The sequence below is a fragment of the Pseudophryne corroboree genome, chromosome 12 (genome assembly GCF_028390025.1).
Source record: "Pseudophryne corroboree isolate aPseCor3 chromosome 12, aPseCor3.hap2, whole genome shotgun sequence".
NCBI lineage: Eukaryota > Metazoa > Chordata > Amphibia > Anura > Myobatrachidae > Pseudophryne > Pseudophryne corroboree.
In genome coordinates, this window is record NC_086455.1 from 91,473,295 (window position 1) to 91,491,884 (window position 18,590).

The following is an 18,590-nucleotide window of genomic DNA, read 5'->3' on the forward strand; positions in this document are numbered from 1 at the left end:
GAAGGGGTGTGGCCACAAAATAATACAAATTCATATAACGGTGCACAGTAGTCTCCATTATTCAAATTACGCCGCACGGTAGTACCACTACACCAGGTAGAGACCCTTTTACACATTATGGCGGACAGCTTCCCCTTTTTTACACATTACGGCAGACAGCGTCCACCTTTTTACACATTACGGCAGACAGCGTCCCCTTTTTACACATTACGACAGACAATGTGCCCTTTTTACACATTACGACAGACAGCGTCCCCTTTTTTACACATTACGACAGACAGCGTCCCCTTTTTTACACATTACGGCAGACAGCGTCCCTTTTTTACACATTACAGCAGACAGCGTCCCCTTTTTACACATTACGGCAGACAGCGTCCCATTTTTTGCACATTACGGCAGACAGCGTCCCATTTATTACACATTACGGCAGACAGCGTCCCATTTTTTGCATATTACGGCAGACAGCGTCCCATTTATTATACATTACGGCAGACAGCGTCCCATGTTTTGCACATTACAGCAGATAGCGTCCCATTTATTACACATTACGGCAGACAGCGTCCCATTTTTTGCATATTACGGCAGACAGCGTCCCATTTATTATACATTACGGCAGACAGCGTCCCATTTATTACACATTACGGCAGACAGCGTCCCATTTTGTTCATATTACGGCAGACAGCGTCCCATTTATTACACATTACGGCAGACAGCGTCCCATTTTTTGCATATTACGGCAGACAGCGTCCCATTTATTATACATTACGGCAGACAGCGTCCCATTTATTATACATTACGGCAGACAGCGTCCAATGTTTTGCACATTACGGCAAACAGGATAGATAGATAGATAGATAGATAGATAGATAGATAGAATAGGTATACTTACCGTTTCCGCTGGCTCAGGCTCCTCATGCAGCTTCTGTTCTGGCAGGGGAGAAGAAGGAGGAGGAGGGGTGGAGGAGGGAGCCGCAGCAGCGCTATGTCATTGGTAGAAGCGCTGCTGCTGCTGGACTTCTCCTTTACCATAGGCTGCCCTCCGCCGCTGTGAATGCTGGGATGCGATGCGCATCCCAGCATTCACAGCGGTGGAGGGCAGCCTATGGTAAAGGAGAGGGCCAGCAGCAGCAGCGCTTCTACCAATTACACAGCGCTGCTGCGGCTCCCTCCTCCATCCCCCCTCCTCCTCCTCCTCCCCCCCTTGTAGCCGGTGCGCGCATCATCTCCTCGGCGGCGGCGGAACATAGCGGCAGCCAGGCGGCATGTAATGAGTCAGTTTGACTCAGTACATACAAAAATAAATAGAAAGCGCTATACTGAAATATGAATCGGCTGTCACAATTAATTGGCACCAATATAGACTGCAGCCCTCAAGTAAAGGGGGTGTTGAATCCCACTAAATATTATCAAAATACAAAAACCACAAATTGAGGGCGCTGTCTAAAGATAGAGATCATTTATTAAAAAATATATATATCTTTCAATTGTACATAAAAAACAACAATGCACCATTCGATTACTTTTACTTCAAATGTATCAATTAAACAATAAAATTATTACTTTAAAATTGACTGATAGCACGGTCATAAGCAATATTCCTACTTATGGATACATATAAACCTATCACACCATCTGAAATAATTAAATCATGATCTATATCACAGTGAGATATCTTTTTAGATCCTGCCTCCTGTAGAATAAATGTCCAGACTTATCCAGAGGAATAAAATTCCACATGCAGTGGTATTTAAATACTTGTATCCTCCCGCTGGTAAAGGTATTCACAGTGCTATTTGGAAAACGGATCTTTTGAAAGTTATTAATCAGTTTTACGGGTGTAGCATACACAGGTTTTAACGGGCGTCCCCGTTCTCTGACCTCTCAGTATATTTATGTTTATGTTGTATTTCTCAGTCAGTGGAAACCCCTGTATTTTATTGCTCACCCGTATCTTGTTGAGACTGGCCGCCGAGAACTGCGTCTCTTTTCCGGTGTCTGTTTCTTCGTTCACCTCAACGGTATTGCCGCTGTGCCGGAGGACTCACAGTGTGGCGGTCTGCCTCTGATTCAATCTGTTACCGGCAGCTGGAGTCCAAGGCGAATTTACGGCTATTTGCAGGAGCGGCTGTGGTGGTTTAGCCGGAGGCGTCTCCCGTCTTCCGTAGGTGAAGCAAATTAGAGTCTCACCGATATAGAAATTAATCTTTGGTTCAGATGGTTGTGTCCACAGGTATGAGGGTGACACTTAACGCGTTTCTCAGCCCTATGTCAATGGCTGTTTCCTCAGAAGTATAACTCCCCTTCAGACCTATTGCTTTTTATCCTCCCAGAAAGCAGCAATCAGCTTTCAGTCTGGTGCTTTAACTCTTTCATTATCCACTAATTATCACAATTTATCAAGAAATATATGTATATTATAACATCATTTAACTATAAAATTCCACTAGTAAAAAACCCTATCTATTGGGACCATTTACATGACAACCAACACATATAAAACATCACAATTTTATTTATCTTAATATTTATCATTTCTTATCATCAATCAATAATCGTTGATCAATAGCTACTGGTCAATAGTCACTGACCAATACACATTATTAAATAGAACACTGGAAAAATATATATAGAACACTGGAAAAATATGTGAAAATATATAAAACACTGGAAAAATATATATATATATTCTTGAGATTTATTCTCATATAACAAGCAGGATATCTGTATGTATTAAATCTATATCCTCCCAAGATTATTTTTCTTATATTATTTTCTTAATACTTGGTGATCCATAATAAACCTAATGTCATTCTAGGATCACTATTTCCGCTCATTTCAATTTCGTGAAGAAGATTTCTATTATAATTACTTCATACTCAACTACTAATAAAATATCAATAGCCAGTATTAGATAACATTTGAAAACATTAGAATTAACTAATATCTACTAATATAGCAAATGATAGATGAATAAGGACAAAAACGGACTATGAACCTATTCTAAAAACCCCCCCTTTTTTTTATATCGTATTTAGTTCAATGGTGTCATTGAGACCATTGGGTACTAATGTCCCCAACCTAAATATCCAGAAGGCCTCTTTTTTACATAAATCACGATACCTATCTCCCCCCCTAGCAGTCACTTTAATCTGTTCAATGGCTTTCACTTGTAGATCTTTTAGTTTCCCTTTCTCACAATTATTGAGATGTCTAGGTAAACTATGGTTTTTAGATCCATTAATTATCCCCCTTCTATGTTCTAAGAACCTAACATTTAAACTACGAATGGTGCGGCCCACATATTGAATTCCACATCCACATGTCAGGACATAGATTACATATGTAGAATGACAGTTCATAAAGTCTTCTAATGGATAAGAATTTCCATCTGTATAGGAAGTAACCTCATTACTCCTATGTTCTGCATGTGGGCAGGTCATGCATCCATTCCGTCCACATCTAAAAAAACCTTTGGGTTTTGGTGGTAACCAATCTAAAGATGTATTGGAATTGATTGGGTTAACTATTTTCTTTCTTCGCAACATACTAGGTGCCAACTTTTGTTTTAGATTTCTAGACTTCCTAAAGACTACCTTCCTTTTATCTTTTAAAGCAGGAGCTAAAAATTTATCGTGTTTTAACAATTGCATATTTCTTTCAACAATCGATTTAATCTGCTGTGCAGCTGAATTATATTGAGTTATGAAAAGCAAAGGACTGGTTTCCAAACTCTCTGTAGATCTCTTTGACACATTACCATTAAGCAATGTTGATCGTTCAATTTTTCTTACATCATCAAGTGCTCTAAATAACAGGTCATCCGGATACCCTTGTTCTACAAAGGATTTGTACATCAGAGCTGATTGTTCTTCAAACGTCTCCTTTTGAGAACAGTTTCTCTTTAAACGGAGAAACTGTCCTTTCGGTATATTTTCTTTCCATTTTTTATGATGGCTGCTCCGATAATTAAGATATTTCTTACAGTCCACACTTTTGGTGTAAGTTGAGGTACGTATCCCGCCATCCACTACACTGACTGTTATATCCAAAAAATTAATCACCGTGTCACTATAAGTGCTCGTGAATTTCAAACCAAAATCATTAGTGTTCAAGTGTTCAACAAAACATGTGATGGACTCAAAATCCCCATCCCAAATAAAAAATAAATCATCTATGAACCTCCCATAGAGGACCAAGCTCGCACCGAACCCGCCACCCCAAATGAGGCGCTCCTCAAAGAGTCCCATATAGAGGTTGGCGAAGCTCGGCGCGAACCTGGTCCCCATGGCGGTCCCATGTGTCTGTAAATAATATTGAGTGTCAAACAAAAAATAATTGTGAGTTAATATAAATTTAATTGATGTTAAAATAAACTCCCGTGACAAATCAGACCGTGCTGTATCTTGTTTCAAATAATAATCTACTGCAGACAGTCCAGTGGAGTGCGGGATATTCGTATATAATGCCTCAACATCACAAGTGAGGAGTTTGTACGTACTCTTCCATTCAACACTTTCCAATTTTTTCAGAAAATGTGTAGTATCCTTGATATATGATTTCAAGGATATCACATGCCTCTGTATTTGGGTATCTATATAGGCTGACAAGTTAGGGGGGGTTTTAGAATAGGTTCATAGTCCGTTTTTGTCCTTATTCATGTATCATTTGCTATATTAGTAGATATTAGTTAATTCTAATGTTTTCAAATGTTATCTAATACTGGCTATTGATATTTTATTAGTAGTTGAGTATGAAGTAATTATAATAGAAATCTTCTTCACGAAATTGAAATGAGCGGAAATAGTGATCCTAGAATGACATTAGGTTTATTATGGATCACCAAGTATTAAGAAAATAATATAAGAAAAATAATCTTGGGAGGATATAGATTTAATACATACAGATATCCTGCTTGTTATATGAGAATAAATCTCAAGAATATATATATATATTTTTCCAGTGTTTTATATATTTTCACATATTTTTCTAGTGTTTTATATATTTTCACATATTTTTCCAGTGTTCTATATATATTTTTCCAGTGTTCTATTTAATAATGTGTATTGGTCAGTGACTATTGACCAGTAGCTATTGATCAACGATTATTGATTGATGATAAGAAATGATAAATATTAAGATAAATAAAATTGTGATGTTTTATATGTGTTGGTTGTCATGTAAATGGTCCCAATAGATAGGGTTTTTTACTAGTGGAATTTTATAGTTAAATGATGTTATAATATACATATATTTCTTGATAAATTGTGATAATTAGTGGATAATGAAAGAGTTAAAGCACCAGACTGAAAGCTGATTGCTGCTTTCTGGGAGGATAAAAAGCAATAGGTCTGAAGGGGAGTTATACTTCTGAGGAAACAGCCATTGACATAGGGCTGAGAAACGCGTTAAGTGTCACCCTCATACCTGTGGACACAACCATCTGAACCAAAGATTAATTTCTATATCGGTGAGACTCTAATTTGCTTCACCTACGGAAGACGGGAGACGCCTCCGGCTAAACCACCACAGCCGCTCCTGCAAATAGCCGTAAATTCGCCTTGGACTCCAGCTGCCGGTAACAGATTGAATCAGAGGCAGACCGCCACACTGTGAGTCCTCCGGCACAGCGGCAATACCGTTGAGGTGAACGAAGAGACAGACACCGGAAAAGAGACGCAGTTCTCGGCGGCCAGTCTCAACAAGATACGGGTGAGCAATAAAATACAGGGGTTTCCACTGACTGAGAAATACAACATAAACATAAATATACTGAGAGGTCAGAGAACGGGGACGCCCGTTAAAACCTGTGTATGCTACACCCGTAAAACTGATTAATAACTTTCAAAAGATCCGTTTTCCAAATAGCACTGTGAATACCTTTACCAGCGGGAGGATACAAGTATTTAAATACCACTGCATGTGGAATTTTATTCCTCTGGATAAGTCTGGACATTTATTCTACAGGAGGCAGGATCTAAAAAGATATCTCACTGTGATATAGATCATGATTTAATTATTTCAGATGGTGTGATCAGTTTATATGTATCCATAAGTAGGAATATTGCTTATGACCGTGCTATCAGTCAATTTTAAAGTAATAATTTTATTGTTTAATTGATACATTTGAAGTAAAAGTAATCGAATGGTGCATTGTTGTTTTTTATGTACAATTGAAAGATATATATATTTTTTAATAAATGATCTCTATCTTTAGACAGCGCCCTCAATTTGTGGTTTTTGTATTTTGACTCAGTACATGCCATTCTGGCTGCGGGCCCCTTGACAGTTGCGGGCCCCAGTGCGAGGCACTGCCTGCACTGGCGCTAGTTCCGCCTCTGCAGAGGGCGTTACATGTGTAAGCGTCACTGGTACAGGGGGCGTTACATGTGTAAGCATCACTGGTACAAGGGGCATTATGTGTGTAAGCATCACTGGTACAGGGGGCGTTACGTGTGTAAGTGTCACTGGTACAGCGGAAGTTATGTGTGTAAGCGTCATTGGTACATAGGGCGTTACATGTGTAAGCATCACTACTACAGGGGGTGTTACATGTGTAAGCGTCACTGGTACAGGAGACGTTACATGTGTAAGCATCACTGGTACAAGGGGCGTTACGTGTGTAAGCGTCACTGGTCCATTGGGCATTATGTGTGTAAGCATCACTGGTATAGGGAGCTTTACGTGTGGAAGCGTCACTGGTACAGGGGGTGTTACATGTGTAAGCGTCACTGGAACAGGGAGTGTTATGTGTGTAAGCGTAACTGCTACAGGGGGTGTTATATGTGTAAGCGTCACTGGTACAGAGGGCGTTACATGTGTAAGCGTCACTGGTACAGGGGGCGTTACATGTGTAAGCATCACTGGTACAAGGGGCATAATGTGTGTAAGCATCACTGGTACAGGGGGCGTTACGTGTGTAAGTGTCACTGGTACAGGGGAAGTTATGTGTGTAAGCGTCATTGGTACTACAGGGGGTGTTACATGTGTAAGCGTCACTGGTACAGGAGACGTTACATGTGTAAGCATCACTGGTACAAGGGGCGTTACGTGTGTAAGTGTCACTGGTACAGGGGGCGTTAAGTGTGTAAGCTTCACCGGTACAGGGGGCATTACGTGTGTAAGGGTCACTGGTACAGGGGGTGTTATGTTTGTAAGCGCCACTGGTACAGGGGGCGTTACGTGTGTAAACGTCACTACTACAGGGAGCATTGTGTTTATAAGCGGCACTACTACAGGGAGCATTGTGTGTATAAGCGTCACTACTACAAGGAGCGTTACATGTGTAAGCGTCACTACTACAGGGGCGTTACGTGTGTAAGCATCACTACTACAGGGGGAGTTACGTGTGTAAGCGTCACTACTACAGGGGGCGTTACTTGTGTAAGCGGCACTAATACAGGGAGCATTACGTTTATAAGCGTCGCTGCTACAGGGGGCATTATGTGCGCTGTCCCTTTGTAAAGTATAGGAGAGTGCAAATTTATAGTTTGCAAGGGGGCGCCAAACACCCTAGCACCGGCCCTGGTAGTGCCCCCATAATAATAGACATGTATACTAGTGTACCACATTACTAAATAAATAAATAGTAATGCCCTCATAATAATGCAAATATATAGTAGTGTTCACATTACATTAGAAATATATAGTATTGCCCCCATAATATTTATAATATATAGTAGTGTCCACATTACAATAGAAATATACTGTATAGTAGTGTCCACATACAATAGAAATATACTGTATAGTAGTGTCCACATACAATAGAAATATACTGTATAGTAGTGTCCACATTACAATAGAAAAATATAGTAATGCCCTCATAATAATAGAAATATATATTAGTGTCCACATTATATAAAAAAAAATAATGACCCCACACAGTGAAGCCAGAGACATTTCCAGCCTGTGAAGAACAAAAGCCACTCAGTGCAGATACTTCACTCGAGCAGAGTGGAACGAAACAGCTGGACACTGCGGGAATGGTACCGAGCCCAGTCCCCAGGATCCTCTCTCCGTGCCAGCCGTGGTCGCCAGGAGAGGAAGCGTGATGTGATCTCCCTGTAGCCCTGACAAAGTGAGAGGTGCTGTCATGCTGCTGAACACCTTGGTCTTGTTGCTCGGCAGCACATTATAATTGCGGTAATGGCAGTCACGGGTGCAAAGTGTGCAGTGGGTGGTACTGCGTACCTGCTGCCAAATTCTTAAGGCTACTCGAGCATACCTGCATACTTGTACCACTGTGGAGGATAACGCAATTCTTATACTAAAGTTGTCCATGATAGTCTTCCCCGTGCATCACAGGTTTTCCCCGGTAATGGACATCACCTGCAATAGCCAACTACAGTCATCACCAACAGGGGACTAATAAATAGACAGGAGCCCTAATTCCTGCGTAAACACAATTTTTTTGTAGGATATTAGGGCTTTCTGCATTTGATAAATAGACCCCTTAATGTGAGTCCTGTCTGATACAAAATACAGATATGCAGCCTTGGATTGTGGTAGATGTAAAATTTAGTGTCATTTCCTTTTCAAAACAATAATAAATAACTACTGTACATATGTTTATAATGCATACAAGCAGTTTATAATTAAGACAAAAAAAGTATTTGTCAAAATATGAACTGGCTGCGAGGGGAGCTAACCTCAATATTTCTCATACATGCAGCTGAAATGAATGCTGGGCACATAACTGAATAATATTTTCCTGATGTGCACATTTTGGGAGTTAGTGTGGACTGGGAGTTTTAGCAGTCAGGACACAGTAACTAATATTTCTTAGAATGTATTAAAACTGAAATGTATCCATGGTAGACGTGGGGTTATATTTGTTTTGTGCATATTATAATTAGAATGTTTTTATTGTTGGGAATAACTAATTAATTTCTGATTAGCTTTCATTCATTTTTTGTATCCCCTAGGAAGTCTTCTGTATCTGATCCTGGCCACATTCTTTCTCAGTATACTGATGCACTCACCTACAAGTAAGACCACCTGTGTGCATGATACTCTCAGCATTATGAGACCACAATTACCGCATCATCAATTTGGACTGACTGGAGAGAGAGTGACGGAGAGTGATGGAATAGTCTGCAGACTTCTGTGACTTCTAATTTGCAGCAGATCACCTACATTTTTTAGAAATGTTGACCTCCAAAGCAAAGTCAATTAGAGGCTGAAAAGGCAAATTGCCAGCTATGGGGGTAATACAGACTGCATAGCTGCAGCGGCAGCGATCACACTGTGAATTACTTTGTAGAGTGCACACGCGCAGCGCCCGCACTGCGCGTGTGCACCCAGGACCCCAGTGAGATGCTATCAACATCTCAGGGCTGCGTTCGCCTCTGCCTGATTGACAGGCAGAGGCGGTCGTGGGGCGGGAGGGGGCGTGCCATCAGCGTTAGAACGCCATTGGTGGGGCATGGTCCAGACAATGGAGGTGTATCCGGACCATTGTGTGTGTGTGGGGGGGGGGGGTGGCAGCTGCGTGACGCCACATGCACCCGATGTGACCTGGGACGTGGTGCGTAGCGGCCTGCCAGGGCACAGGAGCTGCTCTGGCAGGGAGCTACTCGTCAGGTACAAAAGTATCGCTGCTGTGCGATGCTTTTGCACCTGCATGGGGGAAGGGGCTGAGCCAGACATTCGGGGCGGACTAGGGCCTGTGCTGGGCGTCTCCCCGCATGTCTGTGAAAGTGATCGTACATGTGCTAAATTTAGCACATCTACGATTAGATCTAAATTAGGCCCTATGGGGGTCATTCCGACCTGATCGCTCACTGCAGTTTATCGCAGCGATCGGGTCGGAACTGCGCATGTGCCGGCACCGCAGTGCGCCGGCGCATGCTGGAATTGCCGAAGGCCGTCGTAACCTAGCGAACGCCTCTGCCTAATTGACAGGCAGATGCGGTTGCTGGGCGGGAGGGGGCGGCGGTCTGACCAACGCAGGTGTGGCTGGACCATGCGGGGGGCGGGCCGCAACGGCTGCGTGACGTCACACACAGGCGCTGCAACCAGGGGCAGCGAAGAGGTTCTCCCGGCCAGCTGCAGGAGCTGCGCTGGCCGGGAGTTACTCCTGAAATGCAAAAGCATCGCCGCTTTGCGATGCTTTTGCACTTCTGCGGGGGGGGGGGAGAGGGGGGCCGCACTGACATGCGGGGCGGACTAGCCTTGTGTTGGGCATCCCCCTGCATGTCTGAGTGCCTGATCGTAGCTGTGCTAAATTTATGTTTGGTTTACAACCCACACATTGCCCATGGTTTGTCCAGTTCCAGCTTTGTTACTGTGGTTTTTAAAAAAATAAGTAAACAATAGCCAGACTGCACTACATCACTACACTACATTCCCTATATGCTGCACTACATTGCTGCATTACATCACTGCACAACATTCACCCTATATGCTACACCACATCACTATACTACACCCCCCCCCCCATATGCTGCACTACATCACTACACTACATTCCCTATATGCTGCACTACATTGCTGCATTACATCACTGCACAACATTCACCCTATATGCTACACCACATCACTATACTACACCCCCCCATATGCTGCACTACATCACTACACTACATTCCCTATATGCTGCACTACATTGCTGCATTACATCACTGCACAACATTCACCCTATATGCTACACCACATCACTATACTACACCCCCCCCCCATATGCTACACTACATCACTACACTACATTCCCTATATGCTGCACTACATTGCTGCATTACATCACTGCACAACATTCACCCTATATGCTACACAACATCACTATACTAAACCCCCCCATACGCTGTACTACATCCCTACACTACATCCCCTATATGGTGCACTACATCCCTACACTACATCCCTATCTGAAAACACCCCTTTTCACATTATTTTAGTAAAAATAAAGTTAATAAATAGTCTCCTTAGACCTTTTATTAATACAGCTAATATTGCTGGCTGTGGGCCCTTTACTGTGGGCCATGGTGCAGTAGTTCCGCCCCTGATGACATTAATAAAAAATAATAAAAAGGATGGGACAAAGAGCATGGGGGCCATCTGAAAATGCTGCTACCAGTACTAGGCCTTGCCAGAGGTGTGGCATGACCAGGGTCATAATAAGATGGTGCAATTTCTGTTTGCCGGGCACGCACTGCAGTGTTTTTACTAGTGGTGCTCCCAGCTCTTTCTCAGCAGTTTGCTCCGATGCCTTCCAGCTCCTGCACAGAGTATGCTGAGAAGCCAGAGGCGGGATTGGCCCACCGGGGTACCATGCAAGTCACCAGTGAGCCGGCCCTACCCCACTACTCCTGGGCCGATGCACATAGTGCGCTGAGCCGAGGACGATCGCTACCGTGATCAGAGTTCTCAGATTGGGCAACTACAGGGGGCTTCTGCTCTGGAAACGGCCGCGGAAGGTCCCACCTGTGAGCCGCCTCCAGCTTATGTTAAAATCAGTGGGATGGGGTTTAAATACATCGGAGCAGTTATCAGAGGACATTTAATTTGCAGTAATTGGAGGTGTAATGTGGGCGGAGCAGGAGCTCTGGACTCCCTGATGTCCGCTCCTGCCGTGCCGATGCTAGATGCGCGCCGTTAGTAAATCTATGCACCACGAGAACTTGTGCTGCATGCTGCCTTTTGAAATAGTAAGGCAGTGTACAGCCTTTAACAGCAGTCAGCATTTGTTGTGCACTGTGTATATGTGGCTGTGTATGCGTGCACTGTGTATGTGTGGCTGTGGCCTCGCCCCTGCCTCTACACTTGCTACAATCACTGAAGCTGCAGCGCGGCCACAGAGTCTGCAGATGTCTGATGTGGAGCTTTGTGGACTGCACTGGGAATGGCCAGTGGCAGTAAAAGAGGGGGTAGGTGATCAGAGACCAGTCTGTCTGCCTTATTTCTCCAGCCCACCCCTTACTTCTTCCTCTCCCCCATGTTGTGTCTGTCTCTCTGACTCCTCCTTTTCCTCACCATGTCTCTATCACCCCCTGTCTCTCTGACACACCCCGTGTCTATCTCTATTACCCCTCTGGCTCTCTGACACCCCCCTGTGTCTGTCTCTATCACCCCCTATCTCTCTGACACCCCCCTCCTCCTGTGTCTGTCTCTATCATCCCATCTCCCTGACACCCCTCCACCTGTGTCTGTCTCTATTACCCCCCCGTCTCACTGACACCCCCCGTGTCTGTCTCTATTACCCCTCCATCTCTCTGACTCCCCCCCCGTGTCTGTCTCCAATACCCGTCTGTCTCTCTGACACCAAACCCCCCTCCCCCATGTGTCTGTCTCCATTACCCCTCTGTCTCTCTGACACTAACCACCCCCGTGTTTGTCTCCATTACCCCTCTGTTTCTCTGACACTCCCCTCTACCTGTGTCTGTCTCTATCACCCCCGTCTCTCTGACACCCCTCCACCAGTCTCTGTCTCTATTACCCCTCCGTCTCTCTGACACCCCCCATGTCTATTACCCCTCTGTTTCTCTGAAACCCCCGAGTCTGTCTCTATCACCCCCTGTCTCTGTGACATCCCTCCCCCCCTGTATTTGTCTCTATTACCCCCTGTCTCTCTGACACCCCTCCACCTGTGTCTATCTCTATTACCCCTCTGTCTCTCTGACACTTCCCCCCCGTTTCAGTCTCTATTGCCCCTCCGTCTCTCTGACACCCAGCCCCCCCCCCCCGTGCCTGTGTCTGTCTCTATCACCCCCTGACTTTCTGACGCACCCCTCCACCTGTGTCTACCTCTTTTACCCCTCCGTCTCTCTGACACCAACCCCCCCCCCCCCCCCAGTGTCTGTCTCCATTTCCCCTCTTTCTCTCTGACACCAAACCCCACCCCCATGTCTGTCTGCATTTCCCCTCTTTCTCTCTGACATCAACCCCCCCCCCCGTGTCTGTCTCTATCACCTTTCTGTCTCTCTCACACCCCCTCCCCGCCACATGTCTGTCCCTATTACCCCTCTGTCTCTCTGCCCCCCCCCCCCCCCAGGAGCACTGTTTGTCACAGTCAAACAGTGCTGACAAATGAAGCAGTCGTAGAATGGCGCATGCATAGTGCATCTTCCTTTCTGCCACTGCATGCAGAACTTCCAGTACTGCCTGAGTGATTTGACCAGGCATGGTTCTAGCTCTTCCATCTGTCTTTATATTCTTTCTGACTGTCCCTCCCTTCTGTCTGTATCGTTACTGTCTATCTGTCTCTCCTCCCTCTGTCACTCTGCTCTTTGTATCTTTTTTCTTCCTGTCGGTCTCTTTGATCTGTGTCTCTTTTCCCACTGTCCTCTCACATCATCTGTCTCTTCCCTATCTGTCTCTGCTAGTATTGTGTTTTATTCAGTGGTGCAAGTAGAAATATTTTCTTAGTAGTACCGAGTGCTGTAAAATGTGCATGGTCATGTGTTGTGATGGAGCGTGGTCACACATCACTAGCGGGAGTGGCTACATGACACTAGCAGTGTGTCCACATGACACAGGGGGTCATTCCGAGTTGATCGCTTGCTAGCTATTTTTTGCAGCACTGCGGACAGATAGTCGCCGCCTATGGGGGTGTGTATGTTTGCTTTGCACTACAAAAAAAGTTTTGTGCAGTATCTGAGTAGCTCAGAATTTACTCAGCCGCTGCAATCACTTCAGCCTGTCCGGTCCCGGAATTGACGCCAGACACCCACCCTGCAAACGCTTCACACACCTGCGTTTTTCCAACCACTCCCTGAAAACGGTCAGTTGACACCCATAAATGCCTTCTTCCTGTCAATCTTCTTGCGATCGGCTGTGCGAATGGATTCTTTGTTAAATCCATCGCCAAGCACAGATCCTCTTTGTACAGTGTATGGTCATGAAAACGTTTGAGCGTCTGGTTTTGAATCACCTGAAAACTGTGACTGGCCCCCAACTGGACCCCCTGCAGTTCGCCTATCGATCAAATCGGTGTGTCGAGGATGCAGTCAACCTGGGCCTGCACTACAGTCTACAGCACCTAGACATTCCTGGTACCTATGCGAGGGTCCTGTTTGTCGATTTCAGCTCGGCCTTCAATACAATTGTCCCCAGCATCCTCCACCCCAAATTACTTCGTCTAGGGGTCCCAGAAGCTACCTGTTCTTGGATAGTAGACTTCCTGACAGATAGGACACAGGTGGTGAAAGCGGGGGAATTCACCTCTCAAGCGCGGTCCATTAGTACAGGGGCCCCTCAGGGCTGTGTCCTCTCACCCCTGCTCTTCTCCCTGTACACAAATGACTGTACCTCAGAGGCGCAATCAGTAAAGATCATCAAACTCGCCGATGACACCACCGTCATCGGCCTCATCAAGGACGGGGACGAATCGGCCTATAGACGGGAAGTAGACCAGTTGGCCCAGTGGTGCATCCACAACAATCTTGAGCTCAACCCCCTCAAAACTGTCGAGATGATAGTGGACTTCAGGAAGAAGTCATCTAGTGCACCTCCGCTAATGATTGCTGACAGTGTGGTATCGCTAGTGGACTCCTTCAAGTTTTTAGGGACCACAATCTCCCGGGACCTTAAATGGGGTCCAACGCTGACGCCACTTTTGGGAAAGTGCAGCAGAGGTTGTTATTCTTCAGGCAACTAAGGAAGTTCAACATCCCACAGAAGCTTCTGCTCCTCTTCTACTCCGCAATTGTGGAGTCGGTACTGTGCTCCTCGATACTCGTATGGTACAGCTCCGCCAGCGCGAGGGACAGATGCAGGCTCCAAAAGGTGGTCAGAACCGCAGAGAAGATCATCGGGGCCAACCTTCCCTCAGTCCAGGACCTGTACCTTTCCAGAGCTAAAAAGCGGGCAATGAAGATAGTAAAAGACCAGCTACACCCCGGCCATAGCATGTTTAACTTGCTTCCTTCAGGCAGGCGTTACAGGGCCGTCCCCGCTAGGGGTGCCAGAAGCCTCAAAAGTTTCTTTCCCCAAGCGTTACGCCTGCTGAACTCCTGAACATTGACTGATTAGACGTACATGTAACTAACTTGTGTCCCTACCGTATACCTATATGTGTGACTTCTGCTCCCTGCAAGGTAGGCTGCGGGAAAGTACAGTCAGGCTCCTCTCTTCACACCAGCCACAGCTGCCAGAGAAGGAAGAGTGATGTGACATCATGACGTCACCGTCGCGCTCCCAGTAACCCTGACAAAGTGGGAGGCGCCGTCATGCTGCTAAGCACCATGGTCTTGTTGCTTTGTGGTGCATTATAATTGTGGTAATGGTGGTCACATGTGCAAAGTGTGTGGCAGGTGGTACTACGTACCCACTGCCAAATTCTTAAGGGTACTCTGTACCCGAGCATACCCACATACTTGCACCACTGGTTTCATTTGGATATATGTAGGCATTGGAGGTTTTAGAGTACTCTTCTGTGTATTCTACGTTTCTGGATGGTTACAGGTGGTTGGCTAATCAGATGTAAATGTAATGTAATGTGGGTGTGTTACTGGAGTGACACAGGCTGATAGTTGTTGTGTGTAGAGACGATGCATTGCTCACATTGGAGGCCATACTGAAATGGATGATTTGCACCGAGCATAGGGCTGGTGCAAGTTTCATGGTGTGACTGATGATAGTAACTAAGGTTGAAAAAAGACAATTGTCCATCGAGTTCAACCTATTTGTGGTTTCCTATGCAGTCTTATTATAGGACTAGTTATTTTTATGTTAGGACTAGTTATATTAACTATAATGCGTGCCTACGCACCATAACCCTGAATATACTGTACTTATGATTTTACCCCAAAATGTATGTACTGGCATAGGAGTATTTACATTGGGTGCAGGGTGCGTGTTGTACATGAGTCCCTAGGTCCAAGGGGGCCCTGCACTGCATACCTTGCAACCAGAGTGTATCTACCTGGTGGCAGCAGTTGGGCCTCCCTTCTCCTCAGTTACATCTATCGGATGGCAGTAAAAGCAAAAATTGTGGCACTATAGGGGTAATTCAGACCTGATTGTGGCAGCAAATTTGTTAGCAGTTGAGCAAAACCATGTGCACTGCAGGGGAGGCGGATATAACATTTGCAGAGAGAGTTAGATTTGGGTGAGTTATTTTTACACTGCAATTTATATTTCAGTTTGAATACACCGCACCGAAATCTAACTCTCTCTGCACATGTTATATCTGCCCCAATCCCCCCCCCCTCCGCAGGTGCACACGGTTTTGCCCAACTGCTAACAAATTTGCTGCTACAATCAGGTCTGAATTACCCGTGTTAGAGACTTTGCTGTCTTGTGCACATGTTCCATCTTCTTCCCTAGTATCACTGGGAACATGGCGCCGCAGAGGAGGAGGAACCCGATTGGCTGCACAAGGTAATAAGTGTAGGGGGGAGGTGTCGCTGTTTAAATCTGGGGACCAGCTGCAGGGGCGTAGCCAGAAGATATACGGGCCTCATAGCAACATTTTGAAGGGCCCCTTGTTCCAATGCTTCTAGAGAGATACCTTTATATAGCGGTTGTTCATTTCATGCCCCATAATAGTGCCCTAATAGTTAATTTTTTGAACCATAGAAGTGCCCTAGATCACGTTATACCACATTGTAGGGCTGCTAGTACACATTATGCCACACTATAGTGCCCCCACTTCATATTGTGCCGCATTACAATGTCCCAGTTCATGTTATGTAACATTATCATGCCCTCCAGTTTATTATATACCACATAACAATGAGTAGATCCTGGAACACACCTAGATATATTGCAGGCCGCAAGGAAAAAGTTTGTAAGGGCCCCAATGTACCACCAAATGGTGGAAAATGTGTAACACCTGTAACTATGACAGGGAAGGTAGGTCCCTCCGAGCTCTGGTCCCATTGCTGCACATATACCTGTAGTAGCTACGCACTTAGTCAGATGCAAACAAGCCCCCTTGGGTCTCTGGGTATGTGTTTTTTATTTTTTATAAACATTAATACAACATTGTAAATGTGTACAAAGAAATACAAAGATGTTGATAAGTGTAAGTATAGGAATATGCCATGACTGTGACATGTTTTTATTTCTCAGTACATTTTTTTAGAACACTCTTCATACATAATTGATTTATAATAGTGTTATTGTATAATTCACAGGTCCCAGCAACAGGGAAAAAAGCAATGACATTGACATGTGACCAAAACACACTTATAATTCAATTTGCAGGACCATGAGGATGTGCTACAAAAGACAGACAGCAGCCACATTTGGAAGAAATCCATTGCATAACAGAGGACAGTATCCGTGACAGAATTAAGCAGGCTCAGAATTAAGGCTATCCTCTTCTTCTCACACCGCAATACCACAATACCTGATAACTACTGGGTGCCGGCGGCCGGCTCCTGGCGACCACCATGCCGGAATCCCGACCGCTGGCATACTGACATCTTTTCTTCCTCTTGGGGGTCAACGACAAGAGCAGCATGCAGCCAGCAGCATGGCGAGCACAGCGAGTCCGCAAGGAGCTAATTTGCGCTCGCCCAGCTGTCGGTATGCCGGCTGTCGGTATTCCGGCGCCGGTATGCTGATCGCCAGGACCCCGACCGCTGGCAAACCATACTACACTTTAATAGGACAGCTGCTATGGATTGTTGATTTTAGGAAGCACCCCCCTACACTCTCCCCACTCACAATTGCAGACAATGTAGTAACTGTGGGGGAATCCTTCAGATTCCTGGGCTCCACAATCTCCAAGGATCTGAGGTGGAAGTCTAATATTGAGGGCATTGTGGGGAAAGCCCAGCAAAAACTGTACTTCTTACGCCAACTTAGGAAGTTTAAACTGACGCAGGAACTTCTGATCCTTTTCTACTGCAGTTATCCAATCTGTTCTCTGCACCTTGATAATAGTGTGGTTTGGATCTGCCTCAACCCACGACAGAAATAGGCTACAACAAATTGTTAGGGTAGTGGAAATAATCATAGTGACAAATCTTCCAGCAGTCGAGGGGCATCTATCAGGCAAGGGTTACGAAGCGGGCGGGGAGGATCATTGATGACCATTCTCACCCTGCTCATGTCCTGTTCCGGCTGCTGCTGTCTGGCAGATGGTACAGCTTGCGGCTCGTGAGCACTGCTAGGCACAGGAACAGTTTTTTCCTCAGGTAACTAACTTGGTTAATTCGGCAATCGCTTAGTCATATTCTCAGATTCGTTCAGTACTCAACTCATGTACTCAAGCTATCCACCATGTGTTCTTCCTTCCTTTATGTTTCTTGTCGTATGTTATATATATGGGAGCTGTGGTTATTGGAAACAAATTCTGTGTGTATTATGTACTGATATACTTGGCAATAAACTGATTCAGACTTCTGATTCTGACTTCTGAATGATTTCTAATGAAGCCATAGGGATTTCAGGCATGCGTAAATTGGCCAGATGCGTCACAAGGTGCCCACTTATAAAAGGAGCTGAAGATACCCGAAAATTCAAATGAATGCCAAAATTGTAAAGCAAATTACATGGAAAGAATGATTACCCATTTAGTAGAGTATAAATGACTGGGCATCACAGAGCATAACTGGCTCTGTCAGAGAAATTAATCAAAATTGTATTGTATCACAATTATAACAAGTCTTGTTGTGATGCCTGGCTCTTGTTTCTACTACAACAAC

The 18,590-nt window shown here is 44.9% G+C and overlaps 1 long non-coding RNA gene across 1 annotated transcript in view; it reads left to right on the forward strand.

Annotated features, from left to right (window-relative positions):
- Positions 1-18,291, forward strand: part of LOC134980806 (uncharacterized) — a 57,661-nt gene extending 39,370 nt beyond the window's left edge. The window contains exons 2-3 of the long non-coding RNA XR_010190471.1: positions 8,922-8,984; positions 17,073-18,291. This is a non-coding gene — a long non-coding RNA (uncharacterized LOC134980806). The remainder of the gene's footprint in view (positions 1-8,921; positions 8,985-17,072) is intronic.
- Positions 18,292-18,590: the final 299 nt, after the last annotated feature.